This window comes from Coregonus lavaretus (genome assembly GCF_964263955.1).
Source record: "Coregonus lavaretus genome assembly, contig: HAP1_SCAFFOLD_240, whole genome shotgun sequence".
In the NCBI taxonomy this organism is placed as follows: Eukaryota; Metazoa; Chordata; class Actinopteri; order Salmoniformes; family Salmonidae; genus Coregonus; species Coregonus lavaretus.
Window position 1 is genome coordinate 561,318 of NW_028164405.1, and position 25,720 is coordinate 587,037.

The 25,720-nt window shown below is 47.0% G+C and overlaps 1 long non-coding RNA gene across 1 annotated transcript; it reads right to left on the reverse strand.

Moving 5' to 3' along the window:
• Window positions 1-25,720, reverse strand: LOC311117060. The gene is made up of 2 exons (XR_014611556.1): window positions 25,651-25,720; window positions 1-231 (listed from the first exon to the last, which is right to left on the reverse strand). It is a non-coding gene; the product is annotated as an uncharacterized lncRNA (long non-coding RNA).

Below are 25,720 nucleotides of genomic sequence, written 5' to 3' on the forward strand. Positions count from 1 at the left end.
TCTTTTTGGCAATTTTCGTTAATAAAGTACAGTATTTTATGTATATAACGCTAGTTTCCAACTGATTACCAATATTTAGATGAAGAGGCCAGATTCTAATCTGAAAACTCAACAATAGGAAGCAACACAACAAGCACATGGTGTAGATGGAAACTCCCAATCAGGATCAACAGGAACACCCGCCTTCAGTGGTTGGAGGCTCCTGCGGTTTGTCCAGCTTGATGTCAATCACTGGGGAAAAGACGGTTAAGGAAGCTTTGGGAAGGCATTTGCAAAACAAGTTGACCGTTAGCTCTTTTCAAACATACGGCTTGGCTGTACACCAGTGAAACAGAATTCAATGTCTTTATCTAAAATGGTCTTACCCTGATTCCCTATATCCACACATCCTTCTCAATTGTATTAAAGGAGAGGGTCTAAGGCTCCTCCCCTCTGGCTTTCTTCTCCAATAGGTTTTGAGAAGGACGCGAGGAAACTGAATGTGAGGAATCGAGGAAAGGTCATTGAGAAAGGGTCTAATTGTCTCTGTAACTCAGTGATGTAGCTTCACTGCCCTCTATAGTCATAGCATGGTACTGTTTTAATGTGGACCTGCAGTATAAGCTTTATGACACTAGGTGGTGCTGCTGTTCATACATCTACTACTAAAGCCTTGCCTTTTACATAAAAAAACAACAACATTTTAGTCATTTAGCAGACGCTCTTATCCAGAGTGATTTACAGTTAGTGAGTGCATACATTTTTTACTTTTCAAGGCAGCAATGCATGAGGGCGTGAACAGGATCCGTGTATCAACCATCCAATATTATTCTCCTCATGTGGAACACAGAGAGCTCTCACTTCGAAAGTTTAACTTCAGCCTCTTTAACTCAGGCCAGAAACCCATTTCCATCTTGTTTACTGTGACAGCCATCAGCATGGAACAGAGTAAATCATCCATTTTAGGAGATTTTAAGATACGTCTCTTTCAGTAGTATATCAGCTACTGTTAAGTCAATAAAACCATGAAATACACACAGTGAGCAAAGCACCAGCATTCTTCAAGAAAATACTAAAGAAAAATAACAAGGAACTGGATAGACTTTATAAAGCCCCATGGTTGTGTTTCATCTGTTCATTGGCGACCTCACAGACACCTGTCTGACATATGACATACGCCTCCTTCTCCTGTATCTCTCTGTCTGTGTCCCAAATCACACCTTATTCCCTACATATGGTGCCCGGGCCCTGGTCGAAAGTAGTGCCCTATAAAGGGAAGAGGGTGCCATTTGGGACGAAGCGACCTATATCTGTCCCCACGGCATGTTATTTACACCTTGTAGCCTACACCAGCCTTGTCTGGAGAGATCCCTGGAGCCCAGGGGAATTTAAAGGCAGAGAGAGGTTTCCAAGGACATGTCACGTTGTGTGTGTGTGTGTGTGTGTGTGTTTGTGTGTGCGTGCGTGCGTGTGTGTGCGTGTGTGTGTGTGTGTGTCTGTGTGTTGTGTGTGTGCGTGTTGTGTGTGTGTGCGTGCGTGCGTGCGTGCGTGCGTGTGTGTGTGTGTGTGTGTGTGCGTGTGCGTGTGTGCGTGTTGTGTGTGTGCGTGTTGTGTGTGTGCGTGCGTGTGTGTGTGCGTGTGTGTGTGCGTGTTGTGTGTGTGTGTGCGTGCGTGTGTGCGTGTGTGTGTGTGTGCGTGTTGTGTGTGTGCGTGTTGTGTGTGTGTGCGTGCGTGCGTGCGTGCGTGCGTGCGTGTGTGATTCTACAAATGGCCACCCTTTGCCTTGATGACAGCTTTGCACACTCTTGGCATTCTCTCAACCAGCTTCACCTGGAATGGTTTTTGAACAGTCTTGAAGGAGTTCCCACATATGCTGAGCACTTGTTGGCTGCTTTTCCTTCACTCTGCGGTCCAACTCATCCCAAACCATTTCAATTGGGTTGAGGTCGGGGGATTGTGGAGGCCAGGTCATCTGATGCAGCACTCCATCACTCTCCTTCTTGGTCAAATAGCCCTTACACAGCCTGGAGGTGTATTGGGTCATTGTCCTGTGGAAAAACAAATGATAGTCCCACTAAGCCCAAACCAGATGGGATGGCGTATCGCTGCAGAATGCTGTGATAGGCATGCTGGTTAAGTGTGACTTGAATTCTAAATAAATCACAGACCATGTCACCAGCAAAGCACCCCCACACCATCACACCTTCTCCTCCATGCTTCACGGTGGGAACCACACATGGAGAGATCAGCCGTTCACCCACACTACGTCTCACAAAGACACTGCGGTTGGAACCAAAAATCTCAAATTTGGACTCATCAGACCAAAGGACAGATTTCCACTAGTCTAATGTCCATTGCTTGTGTTTCTTGGCCCAAGCAACTCTCTTCTTCTTATTGGTGTCCTTTAGTAGTGGTTTCTTTGCAGCAATTTGACCATGAAGGCTGCAATTTCTGAGGCTGGTAACTCTAATGAACTTATCCTCTGCAGCAGAGGTAACTCTGGGTCTTCCATTCCTGTCGCGGTCCTCATGAGAGCCAGTTTCATCATAGCGCTTGATGGTTTTTGCGACTGCACTTGAAGAAACTTTCAAAGTTCTTGAAATGTTCTGTATTGACTGACCTTCATGTCTTAAAGTAATGATGGACTGTTGCTTCTCTTTGCTTATTTGAGCTGTTCTTGCCATAATATGGACTTGGTATTTTACCAAATAGGGCTATCTTCTGTATACCCCCCTACCTTGTTACAACACAACTGATTTGTTCAAACGCATTAAGAAGGAAATAAATTCCACAAATTAACAAGGCACACCTGTTAATTGAAATGCATTCCAGGTGACTACCGCATGAAGCTGGTTGAGAGAATGCCAAGAGTGTAGGGTAGTGTAGGGTAGTGTAGTGTAGGGTAGTGTAGGGTAGGGTAGTGTAGGGTAGGGTAGTGTAGGGTAGAGTAGTGTAGGGTAGGGTAGGGTAGGGTAGTGTAGGGTAGAGTAGTGTAGGGTAGTGTAGGGTAGGGTAGTGTAGGGTAGGGTAGTGTAGGGTAGGGTAGGGTAGGGTAGAGTAGTGTAGTGTAGGGTAGGGTAGGGTAGGGTAAGGTAGGGTAGGGTAAGGTAGGGTAGGGTAGGGTAGGGTAGGGTAGGGTAGTGTAAGGTAAGGTAGGGTAGTGTAGGGTAGGGTAGGGTAAGGTAGGGTAGTGTAGGGTAGGGTAGGGTAGGGTAGGGTAAGGTAGGGTAGGGTAAGGTAGGGTGGTGTAGGGTAGGGTAGTGTTGTGTACAGTAGATTAGTGTAGTGGGTTATCAGGCCGGGGCAGAGGGCTATAGATGACTGAGAGCTTTGACCTTTAATGAGCACTGACCTTTCCATGATGGAGTTGGGCAGCTGTAGTCTCATCAGCAGACTACATATTCATCTGACTGCAGAAAATTATACAGCCAATGGTAAAGAACTAATACACACGAAAAGGGCAACACATTTACCCAGTTTTCACTGACTGTCTGGAGTCACAAAGACTTTATCAGCCAGCAGCCAGTTGTCTGTTCTAGAAACCTGGGATATTTAAAATTCATAGATGATAAATTAAATAGGTCAAATTAAATCTAAGAAGTGTTGTTTTCAAAACGGCACCCTGTTATATCATGCCCTATAAAGGGAATAGGGTGTAATTTGGGACAGGTCCCAGGTCTCAGAGGAGCTAGAAGCCAGGCTGTTTTTCAGATTCCTATTAACATGGACCACCCTGTCCTATCAGAAGCCTGCCTTGCACAGACACCCCCTCCTCTCCCTCTCCTCTCCCCTCCCATCCCATCCTCTCCCATCTCCTCTCCTCCTCTCCTCGCCCATCCCATCCTCTCCCATCTCCTCTCCTCCTCTCCCCTCCCATCCCATCCTCTCCCATTTCCTCTCCTCCTCTCCCTCACCCTCACCCCCTCCCATCCCATCCTCTCCCATCTCCTCTCCTCCTCTCCCTCTCCTCTCCCATCCCATCCCATCCTCTCACATCTCCTCTCCTCCTCTCCCTCACCCTCTCCTCTCCCAATCCCATCCTCTCCCATCTCCTCTCCTCCTCTCCCTCTCCTCTCCCATCCCATCCTCTCCCATCTCCTCTCCCTCACCCTCTCCTCTCCCAATCCCATCCTCTCCCATCTCCTCTCCTCCTCTCCCTCTCCTCTCCCATCCCATCCCATCCTCTCCCATCTCCTCTCCTCCTCTCCCTCACCCTCTCCTCTCCCAATCCCATCCTCTCCCATCTCCTCTCCTCCTCTCCCTCTCCCCTCCCATCCCATCCTCTCCCATCTCCTCTCCCTCTCCCCTCCCATCCCATCATCTCCCATCTCCTCTCATCCTCTCCCTCTCCCCTCCCATCCCATCCTCTCCCATCTCCTCTCCTCCTCTCCCTCTCCCCTCCCATCCTCTCCCATCTCCTCTCCTTCTCTCCCTCTCCTCTCCCATCTCCTCTCATCCTCTCCATCTCCTCTCCTCCTCTCCCTCACCCTCACCCCCTCCCATCCCATCCTCTCCCATCTCCTCTCCTCCTCTCCCATCTCCTCTCCTCTCCCTCACCCTCTCCCCTCCCATCCCATCCTCTCCCATCTCCTCTCCATCACCCTCACCCTCACCCCCTCCCATCCCATCCTCTCCCATCTCCTCTCCTCTCCCTCACCCTCTCCCCTCCCATCCCATCCTCTCCCATCTCCTCTTCTTCTCTCCCTCTCTGCAGATCTGCAATGGAGGTTAAATGCAGGCCCTAAAGCCAGAGAAGAGATTGCTCCACAGAAACCGAGAGGAGGTTTGTGCCTCAGTCCTTGACACCGATAGTAAATCACACTCCAGGATGACCCGCCTGCTCCCATCCCCAACACACCCCCCTGCTCCCATCCCCAACACACCCCCCTGCTCCCATCCCCAACACACCCCCCTGCTCCCATCCCCAACACACCCCCCTGCTCCCATCCCCAACACACCCCCCTGCTCCCATCCCCAACACACCCCCCTGCTCCCATCCCCAACACACCCCCCTGCTCCCATCCCCAACACACCCCCCTGCTCCCATCCCCAACACACACCCTGCCCCCATTTCAAACAGGCAATTACAAGAACTGGTCCTCGTAAATATATCTAAATATCTGCCCTCTATTCCTCCCTCCACCCCAAATTGTGCGATATAGGGTAAAAGGGTCGATCGTTTAGAATTTCTGTGTGTGTTTTAATGTTTTAACTACCAAATCCCTGGTGGACTCTTCCAAGAAACAGCAGAGCTGTCTTTTTATGTTGCATGTCCCTGTAGGACCTCTGGGTTTGAGGGTGCATGTCATATGTGTGTAGGCTATGTGTACTTGCATGCATACTTGGTGAGTTTCCTTAACCATGTCAGGAGTGTTCTTGCATGTATACTTGGTGAGTTTCCTTAACCATGTCAGAAGTGTACTTGCATGTATACTTGGTGAGTTTCCTTAACCACGTAAGACTGCATACAGTCCTATACACCCTGATAGGAGAGATACACTGAATATTTATGAATGCGTGTCAGGGTTTTAATCTGTTGTTCCTCTGCCAGGCCCCTCCCTTCCCCTCATCATGTCTCATTCTCATGGATGTTGCTTCTCTCTTCCCCAGTAGGGAGATCGATACTGTCCAGAGAACACTGGATGTTGCTGGATGTTGCTTCTCTCTTCCCCAGTAGGGAGATCGATACTGTCCAGAGAACACTGTAACAACACTGGCTCTGCTCCATTAAGACAGAGGATGTGTTTCGTCTCAAATGGCACCTTATTCCCTACGTAGTGCACTACTTTTGACCAGATCCCTATTGGCTCTGGTCAAAAGTAGTGCACTATATAGGGAATAGGGTGCCATTTGGGAATCAAATAGAATGTCAGCAGAGACACAGAGGGCCTGGAACAGAGGAGGAAGGAGGAGAGCAGAGGACATGAGTGTCACCGTGCTCCATTCATCACCCTGACGACCTGTCATAAAGCAGTGTCCCTACCCTCCTCCTCCTCCTCCTCCTCCTCCTCCTCCTCCTCCTCCTCCACCACCTCAGACATCTTCAACCTCCCAGGCCCATTAAAACTCATTAAAACCTGGATAAAACACAGACAGGGATGGAGATTAAGGTAATTATCTGAACCTGGCTGGGGTGAAAAAATGGAGGAAATTAGATTACTGCAGCAGAGAAACAGAAGGTCCAGACCGTTAATTAGACTACTGCAGCAGAGAAACAGAAGGTCCAGACTGTTAATTAGACTACTGCAGCAGAGAAACAGAAGGTCCAGACTGTTAATTAGACTACTGCAGCAGAGAAACAGAAGGTCCAGACTGTTAATTAGACTACTGCAGCAGATAAACAGAAGGTCCAGACTGTTAATTAGACTACTGCAGCAGAGAAACAGAAGATCCAGACCGTTAATTAGACTACTGCAGCAGAGAAACAGAAGGTCCAGACTGTTAATTAGACTACTGCAGCAGAGAAACAGAAGGTCCAGACTGTTAATTAGACTACTGCAGCAGAGAAACAGAAGGTCCAGACCGTTAATTAGACTACTGCAGCAGAGAAACAGAAGATCCAGACCGTTAATTAGACTACTGCAGCAGAGAAACAGAAGGTCCAGACTGTTAATTAGACTACTGCAGCAGAGAAACAGAAGGTCCAGACTGTTAATTAGACTACTGCAGCAGAGAAACAGAAGGTCCAGACCAGTAACACTTTACATGAAGTTGCTGTTATACCTGTGTAATTACGTGTGTGTGTGTGTGTGTGTGTGTGTGTGTGTGTGTGTGTGTGTGTGTGTGTGTGTGTGTGGGTGTGTGTGTGTGTGTGTGTGTGTGTGTGTGTGTGTGTGTGTGTGTGTGTGTGTGTGTGTGTGTGTGTGTGTGTGGGGGTGTGTGTGTGTGTGTGTGTGGGGGTGTGTGTGTGTGTGTGTGTGGGGGTGTGTGTGTGTGTGTGTGTGTGTGTGTGTGTGTGTGTGTGTGTGTGTGTGTGTGTGTGTGTGTGTGTGTGTGTGTGTGTGTGTGTGTGTGTGTGTGTGTGGGGGTGTGTGTGTGTGTGTGTGTGTGTGTGTGTGTGTGTGTGTGTATTGACCTTCCCCGGTTAAATAACTAAAGGTACAAAACAGAGTGACGACTGAACATGTAATGGACAAGATGAATATATGGTCTGGGACTCATTAGCTCAACTCAATAGCATGTGAATGTCTGGGAGGACATAAGATAGAAAATATGAAAAACATACCGCAACCACTGACATCCCCTCAGGTGCAACAGAGCTGGTGTGAAGTTTCTAGAGTTTGGAAAAGATCAGAGAAATGGTGTGAAGTTTCTAGAGGTTGGAGAGGATCAGAGAAATGGTGTGAAGTTTCTAGAGTTTGGAGAGGATCAGAGAAATGGTGTGAAGTTTCTAGAGTTTGGAGAGGATCAGAGAAATCGTGTGAAGTTTCTAGAGGTTGGAGAGGATCAGAGAAATGGTGTGAAGTTTCTAGCGGTTGGAGAGGATCAGAGAAATGGTGTGAAGTTTCTAGCGGTTGGAGAGGATCAGAGAAATGGTGTGAACTTTCTAGAGGTTGGAGCGGCTCAGAGAAATGGTGTGAAGTTTCTAGAGGTTGGAGAGGATCAGAGAAATGGTGTGAAGTTTCTAGCGGTTGGAGAGGATCAGAGAAATGGTGTGAAATTTCTAGAGGTTGGAGAGGATCAGAGAAATGGTGTGAAGTTTCTAGCGGTTGGAGAGGATCAGAGAAATGGTGTGAAGTTTCTAGAGGTTGGAGCGGCTCAGAGAAATGGTGTGAAGTTTCTAGCGGTTGGAGAGGATCAGAGAAATGGTGTGACGTTTCTAGCGGTTGGAGAGGATCAGAGAAATGGTGTGAAGTTTCTAGAGGTTGGAGAGGATCAGAGAAATGGTGTGAAGTTTCTAGAGGTTGGAGAGGATCAGAGAAATGGTGTGAAGTTTCTAGCGGTTGGAGAGGATCAGAGAAATGGTGTGAAGTTTCCATCGGTTGGAGAGGATCAGAGAAATGGTGTGAAGTTTCTAGAGGTTGGAGCGGCTCAGAGAAATGGTGTGAAGTTTCTAGCGGTTGGAGAGGATCAGAGAAATGGTGTGAAGTTTCTAGCGGTTGGAGAGGATCAGATAAATGGTGTGAAGTTTCTAGAGGTTGGAGAGGATCAGAGAAATGGTGTGAAGTTTCTAGAGGTTGGAGAGGATCAGAGAAATGGTGTGAAGTTTCTAGCGGTTGGAGAGGATCAGAGAAATGGTGTGAAGTTTCTAGCGGTTGGAGAGGATCAGAGAAATGGTGTGAAGTTTCTAGAGGTTGGAGAGGATCAGAGAAATGGTGTGAAGTTTCTAGAGGTTGGAGAGGATCAGAGAAATGGTGTGAAGTTTCTAGAGGTTGGAGAGGATCAGAGAAATGGTGTGAAGTTTCTAGCGGTTGGAGAGGATCAGAGAAATGGTGTGAAGTTTCTAGAGGTTGGAGAGGATCAGAGAAATGGTGTGAAATTTCTAGAGGTTGGAGAGGATCAGAGAAATGGTGTGAAGTTTCTAGAGGTTGGAGAGGATCAGAGAAATGGTGTGAAGTTTCTAGAGGTTGGAGAGGATCAGAGAAATGGTGTGAAGTTTCTAGAGGTTGGAGAGGATCAGAGAAATCGTGTGAAGTTTCTAGAGGTTGGAGAGGATCAGAGAAATGGTGTGAAGTTTCTAGCGGTTGGAGAGGATCAGAGAAATGGTGTGAAGTTTCTAGCGGTTGGAGAGGATCAGAGAAATGGTGTGAAGTTTCTAGAGGTTGGAGCGGCTCAGAGAAATGGTGTGAAGTTTCTAGAGGTTGGAGAGGATCAGAGAAATGGTGTGAAGTTTCTAGCGGTTGGAGAGGATCAGAGAAATGGTGTGAAGTTTCTAGAGGTTGGAGAGGATCAGAGAAATGGTGTGAAGTTTCTAGAGGTTGGAGCGGCTCAGAGAAATGGTGTGAAGTTTCTAGCGGTTGCAGAGGATCAGAGAAATGGTGTGAAGTTTCTAGCGGTTGGAGAGGATCAGAGAAATGGTGTGAAGTTTCTAGAGGTTGGAGAGGATCAGAGAAATGGTGTGAAGTTTCTAGAGGTTGGAGAGGATCAGAGAAATGGTGTGAAGTTTCTAGCGGTTGGAGAGGATCAGAGAAATGGTGTGAAGTTTCTAGCGGTTGGAGCGGCTAAGAGAAATGGTGTGAAGTTTCTAGCGGTTGGAGAGGATCAGAGAAATGGTGTGACGTTTCTAGCGGTTGGAGAGGATCAGAGAAATGGTGTGAAGTTTCTAGAGGTTGGAGAGGATCAGAGAAATGGTGTGAAGTTTCTAGAGGTTGGAGAGGATCAGAGAAATGGTGTGAAGTCTCTAGCGGTTGGAGAGGATCAGAGAAATGGTGTGAAGTTTCCATCGGTTGGAGAGGATCAGAGAAATGGTGTGAAGTTTCTAGAGGTTGGAGAGGATCAGAGAAATGGTGTGAAGTTTCTAGCGGTTGGAGAGGATCAGAGAAATGGTGTGAAGTTTCTAGCGGTTGGAGAGGATCAGAGAAATGGTGTGAAGTTTCTAGAGGTTGGAGAGGATCAGAGAAATGGTGTGAAGTTTCTAGAGGTTGGAGAGGATCAGAGAAATGGTGTGAAGTTTCTAGCGGTTGGAGAGGATCAGAGAAATGGTGTGAAGTTTCTAGCGGTTGGAGAGGATCAGAGAAATGGTGTGAAGTTTCTAGAGGTTGGAGAGGATCAGAGAAATGGTGTGAAGTTTCTAGAGGTTGGAGAGGATCAGAGAAATGGTGTGAAGTTTCTAGAGGTTGGAGAGGATCAGAGAAATGGTGTGAAGTTTCTAGCGGTTGGAGAGGATCAGAGAAATGGTGTGAAGTTTCTAGAGGTTGGAGAGGATCAGAGAAATGGTGTGAAATTTCTAGAGGTTGGAGAGGATCAGAGAAATGGTGTGAAGTTTCTAGAGGTTGGAGAGGATCAGAGAAATGGTGTGAAGTTTCTAGAGGTTGGAGAGGATCAGAGAAATGGTGTGAAGTTTCTAGAGGTTGGAGAGGATCAGAGAAATGGTGTGAAGTTTCTAGAGGTTGGAGAGGATCAGAGAAATGGTGTGAAGTTTCTAGCGGTTGGAGAGGATCAGAGAAATGGTGTGAAGTTTCTAGAGGTTGGAGAGGATCAGAAAAATGGTGTGAAGTTTCTAGAGGTTGGAGAGGATCAGAGAAATGGTGTGAAGTTTCTAGAGGTTGGAGAGGATCAGAGAAATCGTGTGAAGTTTCTAGAGGTTGGAGAGGATCAGAGAAATGGTGTGAAGTTTCTAGCGGTTGGAGAGGATCAGAGAAATGGTGTGAAGTTTCTAGCGGTTGGAGAGGATCAGAGAAATGGTGTGAAGTTTCTAGAGGTTGGAGCGGCTCAGAGAAATGGTGTGAAGTTTCTAGAGGTTGGAGAGGATCAGAGAAATGGTGTGAAGTTTCTAGCGGTTGGAGAGGATCAGAGAAATGGTGTGAAGTTTCTAGAGGTTGGAGAGGATCAGAGAAATGGTGTGAAGTTTCTAGAGGTTGGAGCGGCTCAGAGAAATGGTGTGAAGTTTCTAGCGGTTGCAGAGGATCAGAGAAATGGTGTGAAGTTTCTAGCGGTTGGAGAGGATCAGAGAAATGGTGTGAAGTTTCTAGAGGTTGGAGAGGATCAGAGAAATGGTGTGAAGTTTCTAGAGGTTGGAGAGGATCAGAGAAATGGTGTGAAGTTTCTAGCGGTTGGAGAGGATCAGAGAAATGGTGTGAAGTTTCTAGCGGTTGGAGCGGCTCAGAGAAATGGTGTGAAGTTTCTAGCGGTTGGAGAGGATCAGAGAAATGGTGTGATGTTTCTAGCGGTTGGAGAGGATCAGAGAAATGGTGTGAAGTTTCTAGAGGTTGGAGAGGATCAGAGAAATGGTGTGAAGTTTCTAGAGGTTGGAGAGGATCAGAGAAATGGTGTGAAGTTTCTAGCGGTTGGAGAGGATCAGAGAAATGGTGTGAAGTTTCCATCGGTTGGAGAGGATCAGAGAAATGGTGTGAAGTTTCTAGAGGTTGGAGCGGCTCAGAGAAATGGTGTGAAGTTTCTAGCGGTTGGAGAGGATCAGAGAAATGGTGTGAAGTTTCTAGCGGTTGGAGAGGATCAGATAAATGGTGTGAAGTTTCTAGAGGTTGGAGAGGATCAGAGAAATGGTGTTGGAGAGGATCAGAGAAATGGTGTGAAGTTTCTAGCGGTTGGAGAGGATCAGAGAAATGGTGTGAAGTTTCTAGAGGTTGGAGAGGATCAGAGAAATGGTGTGAAGTTTCTAGCGGTTGGAGAGGATCAGATAAATGGTGTGAAGTTTCTAGAGGTTGGAGCGGCTCAGAGAAATGGTGTGAAGTTTCTAGCGGTTGGAGAGGATCAGAGAAATGGTGTGAAGTTTCTAGCGGTTGGAGAGGATCAGAGAAATGGTGTGAAGTTTCTAGAGGTTGGAGAGGCTCAGAGAAATGGTGTGAAGTTTCTAGAGGTTGGAGAGGATCAGAGAAATGGTGTGAAGTTTCTAGAGATTGGAGAGGATCAGAGAAATGGTGTGAAGTTTCTAGAGGTTGGAGAGGATCAGAGAAATGGTGTGAAGTTTCTAGAGGTTGGAGAGGATCAGAGAAATGGTGTGAAGTTTCTAGCGGTTGGAGAGGATCAGAGAAATGGTGTGAAGTTTCTAGAGGTTGGAGAGGATCAGAGAAATGGTGTGAAGTTTCTAGCGGTTGGAGAGGATCAGAGAAATGGTGTGAAGTTTCTAGAGGTTGGAGCGGCTCAGAGAAATGGTGTGAAGTTTCTAGCGGTTGGAGAGGATCAGAGAAATGGTGTGAAGTTTCTAGCGGTTGGAGAGGATCAGATAAATGGTGTGAAGTTTCTAGAGGTTGGAGAGGATCAGAGAAATGGTGTGAAGTTTCTAGAGGTTGGAGCGGATCAGAGAAATGGTGTGAAGTTTCTAGCGGTTGGAGAGGATCAGAGAAATGGTGTGAAGTTTCTAGCGGTTGGAGAGGATCAGAGAAATGGTGTGAAGTTTCTAGAGGTTGGAGCGGCTCAGAGAAATGGTGTGAAGTTTCTAGAGGTTGGAGAGGATCAGAGAAATGGTGTGAAGTTTCTAGCGGTTGGAGAGGATCAGAGAAATGGTGTGAAGTTTCTAGCGGTTGGAGAGGATCAGAGAAATGGTGTGAAGTTTCTAAGAGGTTGGAGAGGATCAGAGAAATGGTGTGAAGTTTCTAGCGGTTGGAGAGGATCAGAGAAATGGTGTGAAGTTTCTAGAGGTTGGAGCGGCTCAGAGAAATGGTGTGAAGTTTCTAGCGGTTGGAGAGGCTCAGAGAAATGGTGTGAAGTTTCTAGCGGTTGGAGAGGATCAGAGAAATGGTGTGAAGTTTCTAGAGGTTGGAGAGGATCAGAGAAATGGTATGAAGTTTCTAGAGGTTGGAGAGGATAAGAGAAATGGTGTGAAGTTTCTAGAGGTTGGAGAGGATCAGAGAAATGGTGTGAAGTTTCTAGAGGTTGGAGAGGATCAGAGAAATGGTGTGAAGTTTCTAGAGGTTGGAGAGGATCAGAGAAATGGTGTGAAGTTTCTAGAGGTTGGAGAGGATCAGAGAAATGGTGTGAAGTTTCTAGCGGTTGGAGAGGATCAGAGAAATGGTGTGAAGTTTCTAGCGGTTGGAGAGGATCAGAGAAATGGTGTGAAGTTTCTAGAGGTTGGAGAGGATCAGAGAAATGGTGTGAAGTTTCTAGAGGTTGGAGCGGCTCAGAGAAATGGTGTGAAGTTTCTAGCGGTTGGAGAGGATCAGAGAAATGGTGTGAAGTTTCTAGAGGTTGGAGAGGATCAGAGTGTGTGGACATTCCAGTGAAACACTGTGCTCTCATCCCAAATGGCACCCAGTGTCATAACATGTTACGACACGGTCATAACCATGTCATAATATGTCATAACAGCTGACATAACTTGTCATAACCTGTCATAATATGGTCATAACACTGTCATGACACATATATATATATATATACAGACCTGTTGTGACATATATTGCATTATTTTATGGCTGGTTATGACACCTACATAACAGTGTCAAAACCCACAAATCCTACCACACAAAGCAAAACATGCCATTACACCATAGCCTACTTGTGTCAACAATATGTTTATGTAATATACACTACCGGTCAAAGGTTTGGACACACCTACTAATTCAAGGGTGTTTCTTTATTTTGACTATTTTCTACATTGTAGAATAATAGTGAAGACATCAAAACTATGAAATAACACATATGGAATCATGTAGTAACCAAAAAAGTGTTAAACCATTATTATTTTTATTTTTTTTATTCTTCAAATGGCCACCCTTTGCCTTGATGACAGCTTTGCACACTCTTAGCATTCTCTCAACCAGCTTCACCTTGAATGCTTTTCCAACAGTCTTGAAGGAGTTCCCACATATGCTGAGCACTTGTTGGCAGCTTATCCTTCACTCTGCGGTCCAACTCATCCCAAACCATCTCAACTTGGTTGAGGTCAGGGGATTGTGGAGGCCAGGTCATCTGATGCAGCACTCCATCACTCTCCTTCTTGGTAAAATAGCCCTTACACAGCCTGGAGATGTGTTGGGTCATTGTCCTGTTGAAAAACAAATCATAGTCCCACTAAACCCAAACCAGATGGGATGGCGTATCGCTGCAGAATGCTGTGGTAGCCATGCTGGTTAAGTGTGACTTGAATTCTAAATAAATCACAGACAGTGTCACCAGCAAAGCACCCCCACACCATAACACCTCCTCCTCCATGCTTTACGGTGGGAAATACACATGCGGAGATAATCCGTTTACCCACACTGCGTCTCACAAAGACACGGCAGTTGGAACCAAAAATCTCAAATTTTGACTCATCAGACCAAAGGACAGATTTCCACTAGTCTAATGTCCATTGCTCGTGTTTCTTGGCCCAAGCAAGTCTCTTCTTATTATTGGTGTCTTTTAGTAGTGGTTTCTTTGCAGCAATTCGACCATGAAGGCCTGATTCACACAGTCTCCTCTGAACAGTTGATGTTGAGGTATGTCTGTTACTTGAACTCTGTGAAGCATTTATTTGGGCTGCAATTTCTGAGACTGGTAACTCTAATGAACTTATCCTCTGCAGTAGAGGTAACTCTGGGTCTTCCATTCCTGTCGCGGTCCTCATGAGAGCCAGTTTCATCATAGCGCTTGATGGTTTTTGCGACTGCACTTGAAGAAACTTTCATAGTTCTTGAAGTTTTCCGGATTGACTGACCTTCATGTCTTAAAGTAATGATGGACTGTTGCTTCTCTTTGCTTAATTGAGCTGTTCTTGCCATAATATGGACTTGGTCTTTTACCAAATAGGGCTATCTTCTGTATACCAACCCTACCTTGTCACAACACAACTGATTGGCTCAAATGCATTAAGAAGGAAAGAAATTTCACAAATGAACTTTTAAGAAGGCACACCTGTTAATTCAAATGCATTCCAGGTGACTACCTCATGAAGCTGGTTGAGAGAATGCCAAGAGTGTGCAAAGCTGTCATCAAGGCAAAGGGTGGCTATTTGAAGAATCTCAAATATAAAATATATTTTGATTTGTTTAACACTTTTTTGGTTACTACATGATTCCTTGTGTGTTATTTCATAGTTTTGATGTCTTCACTATTATTCTACAATGTAGAAAATAGTACAAATAAAGAAAAACCCTGGAATGAGTAGGTGTGTCCAAACTTTTGACTGGTGCTGTACGTCAACAGGTGTAAATATAAGGGTCATGACAGTGTTATGACAAGTTACGTCAGCTTATATGACATATTATGAGATGGTTATAACCTGTCATAACATGTTATGACGCTGGGTGTCAAGTAAAGTGTTACCTGGCATGCTAATAGAGGGTGCCATTTGGGAATCAGCCTATGAAATCCAGTGTGCCACACTACCACAGCACCATTACACACCATTGCATACCTTGTCAATTGTTTTTTATTTTTTATTTTATTTAACCTTTATTTAACCAGGTAAGCCAGTTGAGAACAAGTTCTCATTTACAACTGCGACCTGGCCAAGATAAAGCAAAGCAGTGTGATAAAAACAACAACACAGAGTTACATATGGGGATAAACAAAACGTACAGTCAATAACACAATAGAAAATATATATACAGTGTGTGCAAATGTAGCAAGTTATGGAGGTAAGGCAATAAATAGGCCATAGTGCAAAATAATTACAATTAGTATTAACACTGGAATGATAGATGTGCAAGAGATGATGTGCAAATAGAGATACTGGGGTGCAAATGAGCAAAATAAATAACAATGTAAATAACAATATGGGGATGAGGTAGTTGGGTGGGCTAATTACAGATGGGCTGTGTACAGGTGCAGTGATCGGTAAGCTGCTCTGACAACTGATGCTTAAAGTTAGTGAGGGAGATAAGAGTCTCCAGCTTCAGAGATTTTTGTAGTTCGTTCCAGTCATTGGCAGCAGAGAACTGGAAGGAATGGCGGCCAAAGGAGGTGTTGGCTTTGGGGATGACCAGTGAGATATACCTGCTGGAGCGCATACTACGGGTGGGTGTTGCTATGGTGACCAATGAGCTAAGATAAGGCGGGGATTTGCCTAGCAGTGATTTATAGATGGCCTGGAGCCAGTGGGTTTGGCGACGAATATGTAGTGAGGGCCAGCCAACAAGAGCATACAGGTCACAGTGGTGGGTAGTATATGGGGCTTTGGTGACAAAATGGATGACACTGTGATAGACTACAACCAATTTGCTGAGTAGAGTGTTGGAGGCTATTTTGTAAATGACATCGCAGAAGTCAAGGATCGGTAGGATAGTCAGTTTTACGAGGGCATGTTTGGCAGCATGAGTGAAGGAAGCTTTGTTGCGAAATAGGAAGCCGATTCTAGATTTAACTTTGGATTGGAGATGCTTAATGTGAGTCTGGAAGGAGAGCTTACAGTCTAACCAGACACCTAGGTATTTGTAGTTGTCCACATACTCTAGGTCAGACCCATCGAGAGTAGTGATTCTAGTCCGGTGGGCGGGTGCCGGCAGCGTTCGATTGAAGAGCATGCATTTAGTTTTACTAGTGTTTAAGAGCAGTTGGAGGCTACTGAAGGAGTGTTGTATGGCATTGAAGCTCGTTTGGAGGTTTGTTAACACAGTGTCCAATGAAGGGCCAGATGTATACAAAATGGTGTCGTCTGCGTAGAGGTGGATCTGCAAGAGCGACATCATTGATATACACAGAGAAAAGAGTCGGCCCAAGAATTGAACCCTGTGGCACCCCCATAGAGACTGCCATAGGTCCAGACAACAGGCCCTCTGATTTGACACATTGAACTCTATCTGAGAAGTAGTTGGTGAACCAGGCGAGGCAGTCATTTGAGAAACCAAGGCTATTTAGTCTGCCAATAAGAATGCGGTGGTTGACAGAGTCGAAAGCCTTGGCCAGGTCGATGAAGACGGCTGCACAGTACTGTCTATTATGGATCATGGTTATAATATAATTTAGGACCTTGAGCGTGGCTGAGGTGCACCCATGACCAGCTCGGAAACCGGATTGCATAGCGGAGAAGGTACGGTGGGATTCGAAATGGTCGGTGATCTATTTGTTAACTTGGCTTTCAAAAACTTTCGAAAGGCAGGGCAGGATGGATATAGGTCTGTAACAGTTTGGATCTAGAGTGTCACCCCCTTTGAAGAGGGGGATGACCGCAGCAGCTTTCCAATCTCTGGGGATCTCAGACGTTACGAAAGAGAGGTTGAACAGACTAGTAATAGGGGTTGCGACAATAGAAATATTAATGAGAGAACAGAGTAGGATGAGAACAGAGCAGGATGAGAACAGAGTAGGATGAGAACAGAGTAGGATGAGAACAGAGTAGGATGAGAACAGAGTAGGATGTGAACAGAGTAGGATGAGAACAGAGTAGGATGAGAACAGAGTAGGATGTGAACAGAGTAGGATGAGAACAGAGTAGTATGAGAACAGAGCAGGATGTGAACAGAGTAGGATGACAACAGAGTAGGATGAGAACAGAGTAGGATGAGAACAGAGTAGGATGACAACAGAGTAGGATGAGAACAGAGTAGGATGATAACAGAGTAGGAAGAGAACAGAGTAGGATGACAACAGAGTAGGATGAGAACAGAGTAGGATGTGAACAGAGTAGGATGAGAACAGAGTAGGATGAGAACAGAGTAGTATGACAACAGAGTAGGATGAGAACAGAGTAGGATGTGAACAGAGTAGGATGAGAACAGAGTAGGATGAGAACAGAGTAGGATGACAACAGAGTAGGATGAGAACAGAGTAGGATGTGAACAGAGTAGGATGAGAACAGAGTAGGATGAGAACAGAGTAGGAAGAGAACAGAGCAGAACAGAGTAGGATGAGAACAGGAATATAACTCTCAACTATCCATTTGGTCTATATTATATGAAGAAAAACAAAGGCAACTGGCCAAATCTCAGACACCATAACTAAGCATTCGCCTATTATAGGCTTGTAAATGTTCAAGGGTTCTTGACAGTGTGCTTGCTACTAGAGGTGAATGGTGGAGGGGACAGCCAGCCAGCCAGCCAGCCAGCCAGCACTATAGTCAAGTGGGTTCAATTGTGCTGATGGGCTCTTCACTGGATTAAACATTGTTCTGGTGCCAAGATGCTGTTGATCAGGTTAAAGCTTTGCTGACACTTCCGCTGTGAACAGAAACCGTCTTAACAAGCTGTAGACTTCCTCTGTGGCTCAGTTGGTAGAGCATGGTGCTGTCTGAGACTCTAGGAAATTAAACGGGTTATTGGGGGATGCAAGGCCATTCAGAAACCCTAGCCTGCCTACCCTGTGGGGACCATTAACACTGGGGACAGAAAATAAACGATTAACCATTTCTCACTAAAACGATTCAAAGCAGAGAGCTCTATGGTCATCATGCTGTATCTGTTTATGCAGGACTCTCAACTACTCTGTCCATTCGTTTGGACATCAAAGTCAATCATTTTGAATTGAAGATTGGCAATTTGCTGGATATATATATATATATATATGGTGGTAGGTTTTTTTGAGTGAGTCTCACTTGTTCCCTAGGCACAGATACAGCTGTTGATGAGGACATGATCAGGGTGCAGAATGCTGTGATGGAAGGCTGACCATATCTTTAGCTCCAATGTGACACACACTGTAGAACACTGCTGTATCATACCAGCTATAGATTCTATTATTTTCTTGACAATGACAGGTAGTGCAAAATATACTTTGTGTGGAACACAAAACCCCAAACAATGCATGCAGAGCAGAATTAGGACTATACCCGCTAATTATCAAAATCCAGAAAAGAGCTGTTCAATTCTATAACCATTTAAAAGGAAGCGATTCCCAAACCTTCCATAACAAAGCCATCACCTACAGATAGATTAACATAGTGGAGTACCCTCAGCCAGCTGGTTCTGGGGCTCTGTTCACAAACACAAACAGACCCCACAGAGCCCCAGGACAGCAACACAATTAGACCCAACCAAATTATGAGAAAGCAAAAAGATAACTATTTGACACACTGGAAAGAATCAACCAAAAAACAGAGCAAATTGGAATGCTATCTGGCCCTAAACCGAGAGTACACATCGGCAGAATACCTGACCACTGTGACTGATCCAAAATTAAGACAATCCTTGACTATGTACAGACTCAGTGAGCATAGCCTTGCTATTGAGAAAGGCCGCCGTAGGCAGACCTGGCTCTCAAGAGAAGACAGGCTATGAGCACATTGCCCACAAAATGAGGTGGAAACTGAGCTGCACTTCCTAACCTCCTGCCAAATGTATGACCATATTAGAGACACATATGTCCCTCAGATTACACAGACCCACAAAGAACTTGAAAACAAATATTGATAAACTCCCTTATCTACTGGGTGAAATACCACAGTGTGCCATCACAGCAGCAAGATTTGTGACCTGTTGCATTGAGAAAAGGGCAACCAGTGAAGAACAAACACCATTGTAAATACAACCCATATTTCTGTTTTAGAGAGAGAGAGAGAGAGAGAGAGTGACAGGGGAAGGGAGAGAGAGATAGAGAGAGAGAGAGAGAGAGAGAGAGAGAGAGAGAGAGAGAGAGAGAGAGAGAGAGAGAGAGAGAGAGAGAGAGAGAGAGAGAGAGGAAGGGAGAAAGGAAGAAAGAGTGATAGAGAGTATCCTAAATGGCACCCTCTTCCCTTTATAGTGCACTACTTTTGACCAGGGCCCATAGTGCACTATATAGGGTTTAGGGTGCCAGTAGGGACTCACACTGTGTGACTTGACTGATGACTGAAGCCGGACGACTCCTGACACTACATTAAATCACACAGCCCAGACGAGACGAGACGAGACGACTCCTGACACTACATTAAATCACACAGCCCAGCCGAGACGAGGTGAGACGACTCCTGACACTACATTAAATCACACAGCCCAGCCGAGACGAGGTGAGACGACTCCTGACACTACATTAAATCACACAGCCCAGCCCAGACGAGACGAGACGACTCCTGACACTACATTAAATCACACAGCCCAGCCGAGACGAGACGAGACGACTCCTGACACTACATTAAATCACACAGCCCAGCCCAGACGAGGTGAGACGACTCCTGACACTACATTAAATCACACAGCCCAGCCGAGACGAGGTGAGACGACTCCTGACACTACATTAAATCACACAGTCCAGCCGAGACGAGGTGAGACGACTCCTGACACTACATTAAATCACACAGCCCAGCCCAGACGAGGTGAGACGACTCCTGACACTACATTAAATCACACAGCCCAGCCGAGACGAGGTGAGACGACTCCTGACACTACATTAAATCACACAGTCCAGCCGAGACGAGGTGAGACGACTCCTGACACTACATTAAATCACACAGCCCAGCCCAGACGAGGTGAGACGACTCCTGACACTACATTAAATCACACAGCCCAGCCCAGACGAGGTGAGACGACTCCTGACACTACATTAAATCACACAGTCCAGCCGAGACGAGGTGAGACGACTCCTGACACTACATTAAATCACACAGCCCAGCCGAGACGAGATGAGACGACTCCTGACACTACATTAAATCACACAGCCCAGACGAGACGAGACGAGACGAGACGACTCCTGACACTACATTAAATCACACAGCCCAGCCCAGCCGAGACGAGGTGAGACGACTCCTGACACTACATTAAATCACACAGTCCAGCCGAGACGAGGTGAGACGACTCCTGACACTACATTAAATCACACAGCCCAGCCGAGACGAGGTGAGACGACTCCTGACACTACATTAAATCACACAGCCCAGCCCAGACGAGGTGAGACGACTCCTGACACTACATTAAATCACACAGCCCAGCCGAGACGAGGTGAGACGACTCCTGACACTACATTAAATCACACAGCCCAGCCGAGACGAGGTGAGACGACTCCTGACACTACATTAAATCACACAGCCGAGACGAGACGAGACGAGACGACTCCTGACACTACATTAAATCACACAGCCCAGCCCAGCCGAGACGAGGTGAGACGACTCCTGACACTACATTAAATCACACAGCCCAGCCCAGCCGAGACGAGGTGAGACGACTCCTGACACTACATTAAATCACACAGCCCAGCCGAGACGAGGTGAGACGACTCCTGACACTACATTAAATCACACAGTCCAGCCGAGACGAGGTGAGACGACTCCTGACACTACATTAAATCACACAGCCCAGCCGAGACGAGGTGAGACGACTCCTGACACTACATTAAATCACACAGCCCAGCCCAGACGAGGTGAGACGACTCCTGACACTACATTAAATCACACAGCCCAGCCGAGACGAGGTGAGACGACTCCTGACACTACATTAAATCACACAGCCCAGCCGAGACGAGGTGAGACGACTCCTGACACTACATTAAATCACACAGCCCAGCCCAGACGAGGTGAGACGACTCCTGACACTACATTAAATCACACAGTCCAGCCGAGACGAGGTGAGACGACTCCTGACACTACATTAAATCACACAGTCCAGCCGAGACGAGGTGAGACGACTCCTGACACTACATTAAATCACACAGTCCAGCCGAGACGAGGTGAGACGACTCCTGACACTACATTAAATCACACAGCCCAGCCCAGACGAGACGAGACGACTCCTGACACTACATTAAATCACACAGCCCAGCCGAGACGAGGTGAGACGACTCCTGACACTACATTAAATCACACAGTCCAGCCGAGACGAGACGAGACGACTCCTGACACTACATTAAATCACACAGTCCAGCCCAGACGAGGTGAGACGACTCCTGACACTACATTAAATCACACAGCCCAGCCGAGACGAGGTGAGACGACTCCTGACACTACATTAAATCACACAGCCCAGCCCAGACGAGGTGAGACGACTCCTGACACTACATTAAATCACACAGCCCAGCCGAGACGAGGTGAGACGACTCCTGACACTACATTAAATCACATAGTCCAGCCGAGACGAGACGAGGTGAGACGACTCCTGACACTACATTAAATCACACAGCCCAGCCCAGACGAGACGAGACGACTCCTGACACTACATTAAATCACACAGCCCAGCCGAGACGAGGTGAGACGACTCCTGACACTACATTAAATCACACAGTCCAGCCGAGACGAGGTGAGACGACTCCTGACACTACATTAAATCACACAGCCCAGCCGAGACGAGGTGAGACGACTCCTGACACTACATTAAATCACACAGCCCAGCCGAGACGAGACGAGACGACTCCTGACACTACATTAAATCACACAGCCCAGCCGAGACGAGACGAGACGACTCCTGACACTACATTAAATCACACAGTCCAGACGAGACGAGGTGAGACGACTCCTGACACTACATTAAATCACACAGCCCAGCCGAGACGAGACGAGATGAGACGACTCCTGACACTACATTAAATCACACAGCCCAGCCGAGACGAGACGAGACGACTCCTGACACTACATTAAATCACACAGCCCAGCCGAGACGAGGTGAGACGACTCCTGACACTACATTAAATCACACAGCCCAGCCGAGACGAGGTGAGACGACTCCTGACACTACATTAAATCACACAGCCCAGCCCAGACGAGATGAGACGACTCCTGACACTACATTAAATCACACAGCCCAGCCGAGACGAGGTGAGACGACTCCTGACACTACATTAAATCACACAGCCCAGCCCAGCCGAGACGAGATGAGACGACTCCTGACACTACATTAAATCACACAGCCCAGCCGAGACGAGACGAGACGAGACGAGATGAGACGACTCCTGACACTACATTAAATCACACAGCCCAGCCGAGACGAGACGAGACGAGATGAGACGACTCCTGACACTACATTAAATCACACAGCCCAGCCGAGACGAGGTGAGACGACTCCTGACACTACATTAAATCACACAGCCCAGCCGAGACGAGGTGAGACGACTCCTGACACTACATTAAATCACACAGTCCAGACGAGACGAGACGACTCCTGACACTACATTAAATCACACAGCCCAGACGAGACGAGACGACTCCTGACACTACATTAAATCACACAGCCCAGCCGAGACGAGACGAGACGAGACGAGATGAGACGACTCCTGACACTACATTAAATCACACAGCCCAGCCGAGACGAGGTGAGACGACTCCTGACACTACATTAAATCACACAGCCCAGCCGAGACGAGGTGAGACGACTCCTGACACTACATTAAATCACACAGTCCAGACGAGACGAGACGACTCCTGACACTACATTAAATCACACAGCCCAGACGAGGTGAGACGACTCCTGACACTACATTAAATCACACAGCCCAGACGAGACGAGGTGAGACGACTCCTGACACTACATTAAATCACACAGCCCAGCCCAGACGAGGTGAGACGACTCCTGACACTACATTAAATCACACAGCCCAGCCCAGACGAGGTGAGACGACTCCTGACACTACATTAAATCACACAGCCGAGCCCAGACGAGACGAGACGACTCCTGACACTACATTAAATCACACAGCCCAGCCGAGACGAGGTGAGACGACTCCTGACACTACATTAAATCACACAGCCCAGCCGAGACGAGGTGAGACGACTCCTGACACTACATTAAATCACACAGCCCAGCCGAGACGAGGTGAGACGACTCCTGACACTACATTAAATCACATAGTCCAGCCCAGACGAGGTGAGACGACTCCTGACACTACATTAAATCACACAGCCCAGCCGAGACGAGGTGAGACGACTCCTGACACTACATTAAATCACACAGCCCAGCCGAGACGAGACGAGACGAGACGAGATGAGACGACTCCTGACACTACATTAAATCACACAGCCCAGCCCAGACGAGACGAGACGACTCCTGACACTACATTAAATCACACAGCCCAGCCCAGACGAGACGAGACGACTCCTGACACTACATTAAATCACACAGCCCAGCCGAGACGAGGTGAGACGACTCCTGACACTACATTAAATCACACAGCCCAGCCGAGACGAGGTGAGACGACTCCTGACACTACATTAAATCACACAGTCCAGCCCAGACGAGACGAGACGACTCCTGTCACTACATTAAATCACACAGCCCAGCCCAGACGAGACGAGATGACTCCTGACACTACATTAAATCACACAGCCCAGCCGAGACGAGACGAGACGACTCCTGACACTACATTAAATCACACAGCCCAGCCCAGACGAGACGAGACGACTCCTGACACTACATTAAATCACACAGCCCAGCCGAGACGAGGTGAGACGACTCCTGACACTACATTAAATCACATAGTCCAGCCGAGACGAGACGAGGTGAGACGACTCCTGACACTACATTAAATCACACAGTCCAGCCGAGACGAGGTGAGACGACTCCTGACACTACATTAAATCACACAGCCCAGCCCAGACGAGGTGAGACGACTCCTGACACTACATTAAATCACACAGCCCAGCCGAGACGAGGTGAGACGACTCCTGACACTACATTAAATCACACAGCCCAGCCCAGCCGAGACGAGGTGAGACGACTCCTGACACTACATTAAATCACACAGCCCAGCCGAGACGAGACGAGACGACTCCTGACACTACATTAAATCACATAGTCCAGCCGAGACGAGACGAGGTGAGACGACTCCTGACACTACATTAAATCACACAGTCCAGCCGAGACGAGGTGAGACGACTCCTGACACTACATTAAATCACACAGCCCAGCCCAGACGAGGTGAGACGACTCCTGACACTACATTAAATCACACAGCCCAGCCGAGACGAGGTGAGACGACTCCTGACACTACATTAAATCACACAGCCCAGCCGAGACGAGGTGAGACGACTCCTGACACTACATTAAATCACACAGCCCAGCCGAGACGAGGTGAGACGACTCCTGACACTACATTAAATCACATAGTCCAGCCGAGACGAGACGAGGTGAGACGACTCCTGACACTACATTAAATCACACAGCCCAGCCCAGACGAGGTGAGACGACTCCTGACACTACATTAAATCACACAGCCCAGCCCAGACGAGACGAGACGACTCCTGACACTACATTAAATCACACAGCCCAGCCCAGACGAGGCGAGACGAAGCCTGTTACCCTCTGCCACGGACGGACACGCAGCTCCCCGAACCCCGGCAGCGCCTGCATCTTGCACCCTCTCACCCCGGCCACACGGAGCCTGTCAGGCCCCACAGCTCAAACACAGCTAGCCGTCGCGTGTCGTGCAGCGAGCCCGTTTTAATTGGACGAGGACCAGAAGACCAGATGAACACAGAGTTAGAACTCCACCACTGTACAGAGTTTAACTCTGGAGAACCTTGGGCCTTCAGAGAGGAGACCAGAAAGGTTCCCTGTCAGAGTTTAACTCTGGAGAACCTTGGGCCTTCAGAGAGGAGACCAGAAAGGTTCCCTGTCAGAGTTTAACTCTGGAGAACCTTGGGCCTTCAGAGAGGAGACCAGAAAGGTTCCCTGTCAGAGTTTAACTCTGGAGAACCTTGGGCCTTCAGAGAGGAGACCAGAAAGGTTCCCTGCCAGTAAGGAGAGGTCTGAGAAAGAGGCAGGAGCATAGTTCCTACTGAGTACTAGGTCAACCTTGTTTTCCTGTGCCTTAACATCTTTTTAAGTCAAGGCACTTAGTCCCGTGTAGCTCAGTTGGTAGAGCATGGGCGCTTGCCACTCCAGGGTTGTGGTTTCGACCCAATGAGTCGCTCTGGATAAGAGCGTCTGCTAAATGACTAAAATGTAAAATGTAAAATGTATGAAAATGTATGTGCTCAATTCTGTAAATCGCTCTGGATAAGAGCGTCTGCTAAATGAGTATAAATGAAATGTTTGTCTGATTGTACTAGTTTACTTGTAGATGTGACCATTATATTCTGAGTGGATCTACTCTACTCAGTAAGACTAGGTGGCTGTTCCTAAAGCGCTTACAATCTTACACACATTCTTCTCCAACCTGACTAACAAATACTGGTAAATGGGATGTTTTCAGACACTTATTTTTAACCTGTTTTTAAAACCTTTTCAGCGCATTCAGAACCTCCAAATAAACCATTACTGTTACCTTGAGTAGAGCTGAGGCCTAAGTTCTGTAAAAGGATACTTCCCTCTTTGCTCGCCTCCTGCGTGCTCTCCATCCCGGGAAGGGCAGCCGCCACACGCCGAAACAGCTG